The 12954-nt window shown below is 37.0% G+C and overlaps 1 protein-coding gene and 1 pseudogene across 9 annotated transcripts in view; both read right to left on the bottom strand.

Annotated features, from left to right (window-relative positions):
• DMD (dystrophin) overlaps window positions 1–12954 on the bottom strand; it is a 2142101-nt gene that overhangs the window by 596983 nt on the left and 1532164 nt on the right. The gene's annotated exons all lie outside the window — the stretch shown is intronic.
• On the bottom strand, window positions 570–681 carry LOC133753959 (U2 spliceosomal RNA; annotated as a pseudogene).

Below are 12954 nucleotides of genomic sequence, written 5' to 3'. Positions count from 1 at the left end.
AGTCAGCAATGGCTCAAGCACTTGGGTCCCTGCAATTCACATTGTTTATGTAGATTGAGCCCCAGGCTCCTGATTTTGGTCTGGTCCAGCCATGCCTGTAGTAGGTATTTGGGAAGTGAACAGGAAGATAGAGAGACAGAGGGAGATCTTCCATCTTTCAAAAGAACAAGAGTAAATAAGTAAAAAAAAATAGCATGATGGAAATGCTCACTGAATTCACTGTGACACTAAAGAAAAAGAAAAAACAGACAGGAGATTTAAGGAATATGAGCTACTTCACTGTGGGATCAAAGACTTGGAAGAAGAAGGGATCAAGCAAGTGCAAAGTGAGGCAAAATTATCACACGCTAGGACAGAACAAATGCAGAAGGTTTCCTATTGAAAAAAAAAACTTAATTTTTTTTCTGGTGCACCATTCTTAGAGGTACTGCAAAGCCAGTTTTGTCCACAGAGTGGATGGAGCAAGCACCACACACATTTAAAAAAAAATTCAGTTTAAAAGAACGTTTGTTTTTACATTAAATGTTTATTTGAAATCAAATGATTTTGTACATAAAACTCAGTAATATAAAAGTTGTGTTCTGAAAAAAAAAATATACTATCCTCAGAGAGAGGATTTACCAAACACTAAAGTCGTAAGAACAGACACTACCCATTATTTTAGCCAAAAGGCAAGGATATGATCTACTTGTAACAATTTTTAGTACAAAAATATATTAAACATACTGAAGAATTAATGAGATAAAAGATTCTATTCGTCAGCCAGCCTGGTCAGAACATGGATCTGTATCCAGTTACTTCAAATTTATACTCCTAATCTGATTATGATGAGGAAGTCCTTTCCTTATGAAATGCCAAATGTTTTCTTTTCCCCAAATCCTACCATTTCTCGTGCCTTTTTTACCATTTCCAACAAATTCACTTACCTCCTCTCTTTCAATATCCTTGGGTTTATCAATATTCTCCTTAGTAACAACAGATCTCTAGTTTTCTTGTATTTTATGGTCCACTTGAAAGCACTAACTAAATGTAACCAATAACTATATAAAGTTCCAGTTTGTAAGAAATTTATCTTTGCGTTAATCATCATAAGCAGAATTAGCATTGTCTTCCATGACAAGCATGCTGCCATGCCACTCTCTTGGCTGGTAAGAAGTTACTATACTATTCCTAAACATTAGAAATAGTAGTGCTGGTGCTGGTGCTGTGGTGTAGTGGGTAAAGCCACCACCTGCAGTGCCGGCATCCTATACGGGCACCTGTTCAAGTCTTGGCAGCTCCACTTCCAATCCAGCTCTCTACTATGGCCTAGGAAATCAGCAGAAGATGGCCCAAGTCCTTGGGCCCCTACACCCACGTGGGAGACCTGGAAGAAATTCCTGGCTCCTGGTTTTGGATCAGTGCAGCTCTGGCCATTGTGGCCATCTGGGGGAGTGAGCCAACAGATGGAAGACCTCTTTCTCTCTCTCCTTACCTCTCTACCTCTACCTCTGCTTCTCTGTAACTCTGCTTTTCAAATAAATAAATCTTTAAAAAAGAGAAATAGTTGTACTATGAAGCATCAGAAAATACATATGTTAATACATCAGTTGCAAATTCATATATGGATTCTTTCCATTAGAATAGAGTTTAGAACCAGTTTTACCCTCAGGTATTCAATGCATACAAATAAAATATATTAAATTTTCTCAAGACAAGCATTAGCAAAGGGCTCAGAACAAAATTAGCATAGTTGTTTTCCACCATAAAAGGTACCTGATGTGAACCTGCCATGCTGCCTGTTTCAATGGTATTACTGACCTCTTAATCTCTTTGCTTTATTTTTTTTCATCCTCTCATTTTTCCGTCTCTACTAACTCTTTGTCTCTTGCTACTTAATAAGCTAGCTGTTATTTGGAACCTAATGAAAGAATTTTTTCCCTTGGTCTAAACCTTCCTAAATAGCCTCTTCATTATTCTATTCACTTTCAACATAAAAAAAAAAAAAACCTGAAAGAGCTAATGTGAGAGGTTTGTGAAGTCTCCATTCAAGACAACATCATCCTAATTGGTTTATAACCTGCTGTGCTGAAAAGTTCAGACACTCATCCTAGTTCATTTTTTTTTTTAACCTTAAAAATGCAAACTTCTGTGTTGTGAAAACTAAGCAACAATAAGAAAAGGATGTAAGGTTTTAAAAAATAGCTCCAGCAATGACCCTAGACTCCTTGGAGGCCTTTGTCTAACTGGATAACTAGAGAAAATCATCTACAAGGTACCATGTGCTTGCAAGGTTTTAGTTCACATTTTAATACCCACAATGGATCTATGAAGTCAGGATGCGAATCCTGAATCTCCCTTGATTCTGTGTGAAAGAAAAACTAAAGAAACAAACAGTGATTAAAAGAAGAGACCTGCACAGAAATAAATGACATATTATAAAATCAAGGCCAAGAAGCAAGATAAGAAATCATATTTCACGACAGTTGGTCTAAATTGTGTTCAAATGGATACATTCCCAGCAGTAGAAGCTGAAGGTCAATCTTTAATGATTTATAAATACAGAGAAGTGTTCCATCATGAGTACTATTCCTAAAAATGCATGTTTATATTTCAGGTGTTTGAAACAATTGGAATAACATTAAGTAGGTATGTTTAACCATTGCTTTTGAGAAACCCGAGATCTATTTCAAAAATGTACTTTGTTTCTACCCCAAAAGTAATGAATTAGAATCTTCTGGCTCTGGAATGGGTGCATGTAGTGTCAACAGAGAATAGAACCCAATCTCCATTGGGACAATAGAAGCCAGGAGAGTAAGAATTTATCCTGGCAAAAATTTTAGAAAATTTTCAAACTTTTTATTTCAGAGTTGTTTTAAATTTAGAAAACAAAAATTGTGGGGTAGTAACACCAGGAGTTCTCATATACCAGTCACCCCTCCCCCTCTATAAACATCTCATATTACTGTCTTTGTGTACATGGTGGGGGGGGCAGCACAAGCAAGTGATGACGGACCCTCTTGCTACACTCTCTTCCTCGTTCATGTCTAAGTTATTTCTACAGACCACAATGGTTGTGAGCCTACACAGAGTCACAATACATAAGTAGATCAAGAACATACCTGTAGTGTTAAAATTTCATTAGAGGCTGGTGAGAAAAATGTCTAAAAGACTTCTTAGCAGGTGATGAGATAAAAAAGAAAAGGTTGAGAAACACTGATTTAGTGTAATGTATTTTACAAGATTTTCTGAATATAAAAGTGATACATTTTACAGAAAGGAATTTGGAGAACACAGATGGGTACAAATGGAAAAAATTAAGTTCACCTAGATTCTACTAGTGATAGCTGTTAAACATGTTGGTGTATTTCATTTTAGTTCCAATTTGCCTTGACGACTCTGTTTTGACAAAATTATGGTCATCTGGCATAAACAATTCTGTATCCTACTTTTTTCCTTAGCATTAAAATTGTAATAATTCACTATGCTATTAAATACTATTTGAAACTGCTTGCAATGAGTATCTACTACTCAGTGGTAGGTATAAACCAATCAATGACAAACTTCTAAAAATCAAATTAATATCGTTAGGTATTAGTACTATAAACATACATTTTGGATTATTAATCATTTTTCTATGATAAATAACCAAATTACAAATTTAAATAAAAGCTAGATTTTAATAGGGACCAAATTCCTTACTCTGCTTCAATCTCAGCTCAAATAATGACATTTTGCCTTTTCCCCTTCTCTTCCATCTTTTTTTTCTTTTTCTGTTTTATAATTTTCTCTCTTGTTCTCATACTTGGTCTCTTTTCAGATTTTCCAAGTTATACTCTCTGGAATGTCTGGCTGTGAGTCCCATCACTACCTTTGTAGTTCTAAAGACAGTCAAATCCAGGAATGAGTACAGAATGCAAAAGGTTTGGGACTAAGACATAAGAACTGTGTCTTCAATTAAAGCGTACCTTTGATTTTCAGCGAATTCTCTATCTGCTGCTTATGCTTCATTGGCTAAAGGGTGATACTACATGTTCTTACAGTTGCCTGCCATTTGTAAATTAATCCAGAGAAGAGTCAAAGAATGAGAAGGAATGTAAGTCTTTTCCACTGTTTACCTGAGTCAGGCATTGGTTACTATTGTAGAGCTGAGCATGTGTGTGTACATGCACGTGTGTGTGTATGCACGTGTGTGTGGGGAGAGACAGAGAGAGAGAGAGATTGTTTGCTTTGGAAGACCTTCATTAAAGTATGTCCTGCTGTTTTCAATTGACAGTGAGTTCTTTACATTTTTAAACTACATTTTAGGAACAGGCATTTTGTATGGTGGTTGAGATGGCTCTTGGGGCACTAGCATCCTGTATCAGAGTGCCTGGATTTGAGTCTCAACTCTGCTCCCAATTCCAGCTTCCTACTACTGTCCACCCTGGGAGATGGCAAGTGAGGGTTCAAATAATTTGGTCCCTTCCACAACCTGGCAGACCTGGCTTGAGTTTCCAGCTCCTGGCTTTGGCCTGGCCCAGCTCCAGCTGTTCTGGGCATTTGGGGGATGAACCACCAGATAGGAGGTTTGTCTGTCTCTCTCTTCTCCCCTCTCTGCCTTTTAAATAAATAATGGAACCAATGATGTGGTGCAGTGGGTTAAAACCCTGGTCCACACAGTCAGGATCCCATATGGGTACCGGATCAAGTCCTGGCTGTTCCACTTATGATCCAGCTCTCTGCTAGTGTGCCTGAGAAAGCAGCAGGGGATGGCCCAAGTCCTTGGGCCCCTGCACCCACATGGGAGACCTGGAGGAGGCTCCTGGCTCCTGGCTTCGAATCAGCTCAGCTCCAGCTGTTGTGGCCATTTGGGGAGTGAACTGGCAGATGGAAGACCTCTCTCTCTCTCTCTGCCTCTCTCCGTATAACTCCTTCAAATAAATTTTTAAAATACACACATAATTTAAAAATCTACGTTAAAATATTTCTTTCCAGAATTTTTAAAGTTATAGACACTTTATTTTTATGTATACATTTGTCTATTTTTATATATACATATATGTTTCAGTACTATGCACCTATGTATCACTATTTTTTACCTCTATATCTCTAAGTGTAGCTTTCCATGCATGAATTACAGGCACTAGGCTCTAAAATTCCATTAACTTAGAAAAATACTGGAAAAAAAAAAAAGGATTTCTTCTGCAATTGAAACTAGAAAAGTTGAATAGTAGTTACTATTAGCTATCAGCAGAAATAACATTAATGAGCCTTGCATAACCTGGGAAACTTCTTAAAACTGTGGATTCCCAGGGCCTTCTTATATCTCTGTTATGTCAGAATTTCTTACGGTGGTGGGAGAGGTGTCCAGAAATTGCCAACAAAACTGGAAATACTTGTGGGAAGAATTGGTTTGCATTGACGATCAAGTAACCCAAATCAATGAAAGGAGTAATGGGTAGTAATGTGATAAATATAAAGCCTTCACTCCACTCATTTGCATACTAATTTTGACATACCTGAGTGTGTTATTGCTCTGTAACCAGTTATAGGAGTAGGCTATATATATTTGGTGCTGTCTGTGGAGGGTGGATCTGTTGTGTGGAATATAAAGGGACCGCAGGGACAAAGCATTTGCTATTATGTCTTTGGTTATTTTCTATTATCTATTTCTCTATTTCCATTTTAGGAATCATCCAGAATGGTAAAGATGGGCAGTTTATCTAGCATTCTTTACTAAGACTTTTGCTACCCTTCTCCCAATTCTATGATCACTATCAAGTTTGCAATGTATAATTTGGTCATCTGTACGGTCCTCACTGGGGAGGACACCCCAAGCAAATCATTATAGATTTCCCTAGCACCACTATCTTGTGTTAACACCTCCCTTATGATGTCTCTTCCTGGTACCCCACTTGGAGAGATAGGCAGGCCTGGGCCTCATATCTGGCCAGGCCTTAAAGGCCACCTGATTATTATCAGGCCCCTTTTGTCACTTTCTATCTGCCTCTCAATGGGAAATCTTGCTGGTGGTTTCAAAGTATTTTTCTTAGGTCCTCCAAGAGTGCCTCTGTCCTTCATTTTAGACCCTGTGAGTTTAATCTGCTTGTTAGATTTGTTTTCTCCAGGCTTGAAACAGGAAATTCTAGATGGCCATGCACACGAGACCTCGGATGGAAGCAGTCTGCAAGCCAGCACTGAGTCCCCCACCTGCTGCTGGAAGCCTGTGCTGACTGCCATCCCCAACAACACTCCTTTTCAGCATAAAGCAGCCAGAGAGGTCATCGCCCAGTTCCCCTGACAGAAGTCAGGGTCCATTCTTCTTGAGGGAGTGGAATGTGAGGATTCAGATAGGTTATTAGGCAGTCAGGGTGGTCCCAGTGGAAACTGAGGGTACAAAATCTTTAGTAAAGTCAAAAGTTGCTGCCTGCCCACTCCTGGAAAGCTTCCAGTCTTATCATGAGAACAGCAAGGGAGTGGTGACTCCACCCTCCTTGAGCCTCCAGTTTATGTAAAGCAAATCAGGTACCCCACCCTTCTGATGGCTCTTTTGTTTTATCACCAGCAAGCCAGACAGGTCTTTTGATGGGTTTTGTCCCCTCCTTTTAACTGAATGTCAAGTTTTTTTCTTCTCCAAAATTGTGCTAAAAACCCCAGTACCACCAGACCCTTGGGGTTTAGCCTCTCTTGGAGCCCCCTCCATGCTGTTCTGACTGGAGGTCTCTGACTCATAAATCTTGCTTTTAAATTACAAAAAAGGCTTTGTTATTTCTTTTTCAAATGGTTTCCAAAACAGTGTCTTGTGAATTTGTTTATCATAGGTCCATTCTCCAGAACTTGATCATCTCTAGGTGCACTACTAAAATCGAGTTGTCGTCTATGCGAACGTGAGTACCAGATGCTAGATCTATAATAATACTGCTAAATGATGTGGTCACTATTAATGACCTCTTTATGAGGAACTTGTTGAAATTTATCATTTTTTTTACAATCAGGTAAAATATACTAATAGAAACCTAAAGGAAGATTATATTACTATCAATTCCAAGTCTTCAAGACACATATCACTTTTCTTTGATTATAGCTATCGTCTAAAATTTCCATTTTAACAAGCATTAAGAATCAGACGATTTTTGACCAAGGCATACTCAGTATAAAATCTTTGTTGATAGGCTACATAGCTAGGAATGTGTTTTAAATAGTGCCCTTTTATGTTAAGATTCCTAGAATTTATTTCTGTTACTTTTAAAATGTTTCCTCAGGAGAATTTAGAAACATTCAGATCCACTTCAAACAATCACTAGTTAAGTACAAATTAGCTCCCCAAATCTATCTGAAAACATGTTGTAGGAGTATACATCTGCTGAAAGATGGTTTCCTCTTTTATGTTCCCCCTCCTATCTAAAAGTTATTAAGGAAGAGTCTGTTGCTATGGAAACGCTCAATTTGGCACCATCTGTATTCAAAATTCAATTGCTGCAAGCCTTCAGCCAATCTCCGGTTTTTAATTGGCAGACCTTCCCAGAATGCTTTAGTTTTTTTTTTTTTTTAAGAAGCCAATCCATAAGACACATCACAATGTAAAGCATCATGAAGGTTCACAATGCAAGCCTCACTCCCATTATCTTAAGATCACACTTGCAAAATATCAAAGCATCAGGCCCTTTGATAATTACTTGGCACAGGGTAGTGGCTAAAATTTATTGCCAAGTTGCTTTTCTCTGCCTAATGGATTTCCCATTTAAAGAAAACACTTATTTAAAAAGTGACTTCAGAATTAGAAAGACTCTGAAAACAAACCTCAGTCAAAAACTTAGCTCACAAAACACAGTTCAGTTAAAAAAACAAATACAGAAAACAGAGTTAAGGATGTATATCTTGCCATTAGACCTGATTCCAAATATTAATTGGAATGCTTGTTAGTTATTTCACTTCCGCTTTCTACATCAATTTCCCTCATCTATAAAATGTCTTTTATGAGGACTATAAAGTATGCATTTGGGGAATGTACATACTTCCAGTATACCATCATGTCATGTGAAAATCTGTTAATACACATGTTAACATACAACAGTCTTGTAAAGTATTACAAAATGTTGAGTGTCTATATAGACATAATGTTAAAAATCTTCATGAAAGAGATAATTAAAAACTAGAACTGTCTAGAAAAGCCTTTGTGGATAAAGGAAGGATTTAGCTGAGTCTTAGAGAAGTATGCTCCAGGCAAGAAAAAAAAATGTCCCCCCCCCCCCACCGAAGGTTTGCATGATTAAGGGTCCAATCATGAAATTTTGATTGGATCAAGTAACTCACCATAATTGAGCAGTGGCGTATTCTCTTGGGAGGCTCTGTCAGCCTACCATTCTGTAATTATCCCATGTGAATCGCACCCCATAGCTAAATACAATTAGAATGTGGCCATCTGGAGCTGTGCAATGCAGCAAGCTTGCTCTACCACCATCGCCATCGCCACCGCTACCAGCACCACCACATTTTGCTGTCTTCCTCTTTCAAAGTCCTTAACAGGCAACATTCCAGTCACATTACTATTCCTACCAGACACTTTAAAAAGTCCCGACTTTAACTGTTCATTCTGTTATTATATTGGTTTTAATTTATTCATTTAAATTATCTATTTCACTGACAACTGATGGTAATATTTTGGTTCCACTAAAAAATTGCTTATGTTACTTTCCCTGTAGCTTGATATAAATTCCTTTATAGTTTTGCTTTCATTTTTTTAATCTGTAAAATATATAACTTTGATCATGAATATTCAGGACTTATTGTGTAAGTATGAAACAACTTTATCAGCCTTAGTTTCACCCTTTAAATCTGTGCAAGGGGGTAGTTTTTCTTCTATCCTTGGGTGAAAATACGGTCAAGTTTTATGTCTTTTCTGGCCATAGTAAGGCAATACAAAGTTGTGTTGTCACCTTAAGACATCAACAACAGAATGCTCAGTCTAGTGTAGTAATTGACACTTCAAATTGAACGCACATGTAAGACTTTGCCCCCAGCTAGGAGAGGATACAACTGGCAAGTCTCTTAGCACTTTGAGTGGTTTTATGTTGGGTTTCCTCTCTGTCTGAAAAGCTTCTCCCCCTATTCACCAGCCACTACTGCTCACTCTAACAGGGTTGGGAACAGGCACGGAAAGTTCTTATATGATAGCACTGTCACTGTTAGAATGTGTCTTCATGCTTTCTAAGTCTAGATGGTGTTAAATGTCACTGGAGGGCTGTCATGGAGCTGGAATGTATTTCTCATTGCTTTCAGAACCACCTGCAGATTCACTTTCTCCACGACAGATTTTGTTCCAGGATTACTTCTGTAGACAGTCACCACAAACTTACCTGAACCTACTCTGTGCCAAGCACTGACCCACATTCTGTAAAATGTATGCTGAAACAAAATGAGCACAGTCTCTGCACTTTTGCAAGGAAATCAGGTTCTCCTGTCCAGTGCTCTCTGCTTGTAATTCACATTTATGGCTGGTATCAAAATGGCTGTCAGTCTACAACTGCCTGTCGCTACATTGCCAACTCCTTCAAAAAACGATCCACATTTTATTCACTTTCACATTTCTCTATCCTTCAATGGCCACTAGAGAATTATTTCTTAAAGCATTATTCATTTAAGAGAGAGAGTGCTTGCATCCACTAGTTCACTCCCCAAATGCCAGAGCTAAGGCAGGTTTGAAGCAAGAAGAAAGGAATAAACCCAGGCATCCCACGTGGATGATAGGAACTTGGTCACTTGACCCATCACCACTCCTTCCCAGGGTCTGCGTTAGCAGGAAGCTGCTCTCAGGATATAGAGGTGGATATCAAACCCAGGCACTCACACATGGGACATGGACGTCTGAACTAACTTCGTAACTGCTAGGCCGAATGTTTGCTCGGACTAAATAATCATTCAAAGAAGTAATGAACAATAAATAGATGGATGTGTATATAGAGGAATGAACTGATACATGAAAAAATTACATCTACATATTGATTACAAAATACTGTTTACATTTCTCTTATGGCATGTGTATTCTACCTAATATATAAATTTTACTTTCTCTAATAATTAATACCTTAATGGAGGAGAGTAAATAATAGTTTCTTAAAATACTCTGCAATACCTATTCCAATACTTTGCACTTTTTAAGTATATAATCAACACTTGATGACTAAATATGTGACTGAAAATTTCAGTATTTTGAACTTTTATTTTCCCCTAAAATAGTTTATCTTAATGCATTTTTGAAATGAATATAATCCTTCATTCCAGACTAATTTGTGTAAATTAGATACTTATTAAATATTTGCAGACTTATACTATTATAAAAGAAAGCTATTGGTCTCATTGTTCTGTTTGTTTCAGAGGATCAATCTATATTTAATTTGTTTCTACAAGCTTAAAGGTGAAAATTCATTTAGTAAACTTTGAATGACTGTTTTCTATGTACTATTTTATAGGTATTTTAAGATAACTATCCTTAACTTCCTTAAGTAAGAGAGAAACTGAATACTTGCTATTGTACATACTGAGAATTTATTATACTTCTGGTTTAAATGTACTAAATCTTACACAAACATAGTTTCATGTTCTTTTGTTATTAGTACAGTATACTGTGATACTGAAGAATTTAATATTTTAAAGGAAGTAGTAATTGGTCTAATTACTGTAGCAACTAAAATAAAAACTATTAATTTTATTTCAAATCAGCATTATGATTTTTTTGCTAAGTCCTCTCTATTTCTGAATGATATGAATTTTGGTTAAAAAATAAGTTCAACAAAATTTTTATCTGAACTAGACAGTTGTATATGTAAGTTATTTCAAGGATTGAATTTTAAATTAGAAATCTAGCTCCTATATTCATGATAAAGAATTATTATATAAACTCTGGGTCAAAAATATTTGAAGTTAACCTGTTTGAATGACCATATAATTTATTGATGTATACATTTAGAATCAGGACAAAAAATTATAAAATAATTTAACTTAATAAAAAATATTAGCACTGTTAAAAACAAAGAAAATTACTTCCAAGTATCTATCCCAGATTTTCGGTACTTACTGTTGCAAACTACCATAGTCAGTCTGATTGTTTTAAGTCTTAAAATATGTAAAACTCATTAACTACCTAATGAAGTGTAAATCCAGTGACTGCTATGTTTTAAATTGCCACAGCACATTTTGCTGAGTGTGGCACATTGGTATTTATTATATTTCTCCCAGGAACAACAAATTACTTAGTCATACACTGTTTTTTTATTTAATGCAAATTTATTTTCCCATTTTTATCTTGTAATTTCTCCCGACTTGAGTTGTCAAATCTTTTCAGAAGGTATCATGATAAAAAAAACAAAAGAAATTTTGCTTAGGACGATGATAAAATGAGGAAACACAATAGACCCCGACTAGCTAAAGTAATCTTAAATAACAAAAACAAAGCTGGAGGCATCCAGATTTCAAGACATACTACAGGGCAGTGATAATGAAAACAGCCTGGTCCCGGCACAAAAATATACATTTTAGACCAATGGAACAGAATAGAATCCCCAAAAATTAATCCACACATCTACTAACCAGATAATCTTTGACAAAGGAGTTAAAATCACTCCCTGGACAAAGGACAGTCTCTTCAACAAATAGTGCTGGGAAAACTGGATCTACACATGAAGAAGTATGAAACAAGATCCCTATCTTACACCTTATACAAAAGTCAACTCACAATGCATCAAGGATATAAATCTATGACTTGATACCATCAAATAATTTTGAGGGGGGCTGGCACTGTGGCTCAGTGGGTTGAGGTCCCAGCCTGCAGTGTTGGCAACCTTATGCATGCCAGTTCAAGTTTTAGCTGCTCCACTTCTGATTCAGCTCCCTGCTAATGTACCTGGGAAAACAGTAGAGGATGGCCCAAGTCCTTGGGCCCCTGTACCCACAAGCAGGACCTGAAAGAAGCTTCTGGTTCCAGATTGTCTCAGCTCTAGCCATTGAGGCTGTTTGGGGAGTGAACCAGTGGATGGAAGACCTTTTTCTCTGTCTCTACCTCTCTAACTCTTTCAAATAAATAAAATAAATTTAAGGAAAAAGCAAAAAAAAATTTATTTTGAGGAAAACATTGGGGAAACTCTGCAAGATATTGGCATAGCCAAAGATTTCTTGGAAAGGGCCCCAGAAACACAGAAATAAAAGCAAGAAGTGACAAATGGGATTACATCAAGCTAAGAAGCTTTGACACTACAAAGGAAACAGTCAACAAAGAGAGGAGGTACCCAACAGAATGGGAGAAAATATTTACAAACTAAGCAACTGATAAAGGATTAACATCCAGCATCTATAAAAGGCCAAGAATGTCAATAAGAAAATGAACAATCCTGTTAAAAAATGGGCAAAGGATATGAATAGCCATTTTTCAAAGGATGAAATACAAATGGACAGCACATATGAAAAGATGCCCAGGATCACTAGCCATCAGGGAAATGCAAATCAAAACCACATGGAGGTTTCATTTCATGCCTGTTAGAATGGCTATCATCCAAAAATCAAAAAATAATACACACTGGTGAGGATGTAGGAAAAAAGGTACCCTAATACACTGGTGGTGGGAATGTAACCTAGCACAACTATTATGGAAGACAGTACGGAGATTCCTCAGAAATCTGAAAATAGATCTACCATATGACCCAGCCATCCCACTCCTGGGAGTTTACTCAAATGAAATGAAATCAGCAGATGAAAGAAGTTATCTGTACCCCCATGTTTATTGCAGCTCAATTCACAATAGTTAAGATATAGAATCAACCTAGATGTCCATTAACTGATGACTAGATAAAGAAAATGTGATACACACACACACACACACATTATGGAATACTACTCACTACTCAGCCATTAAAAAGAATGTAATCATGTCTTCTGCAACAAAATGGATACAATGGGAAACCATTATGCTTGGTGAAATAAGCCAGTCTCTCAAATACAAAT

The sequence above is a fragment of the Lepus europaeus genome, chromosome X, assembly GCF_033115175.1.
Source record: "Lepus europaeus isolate LE1 chromosome X, mLepTim1.pri, whole genome shotgun sequence".
In the NCBI taxonomy this organism is placed as follows: Eukaryota; Metazoa; Chordata; class Mammalia; order Lagomorpha; family Leporidae; genus Lepus; species Lepus europaeus.
The sequence above is the reverse complement of the archived record's forward strand: the minus strand, read 5'-3'. Positions and strand labels throughout refer to the sequence as shown.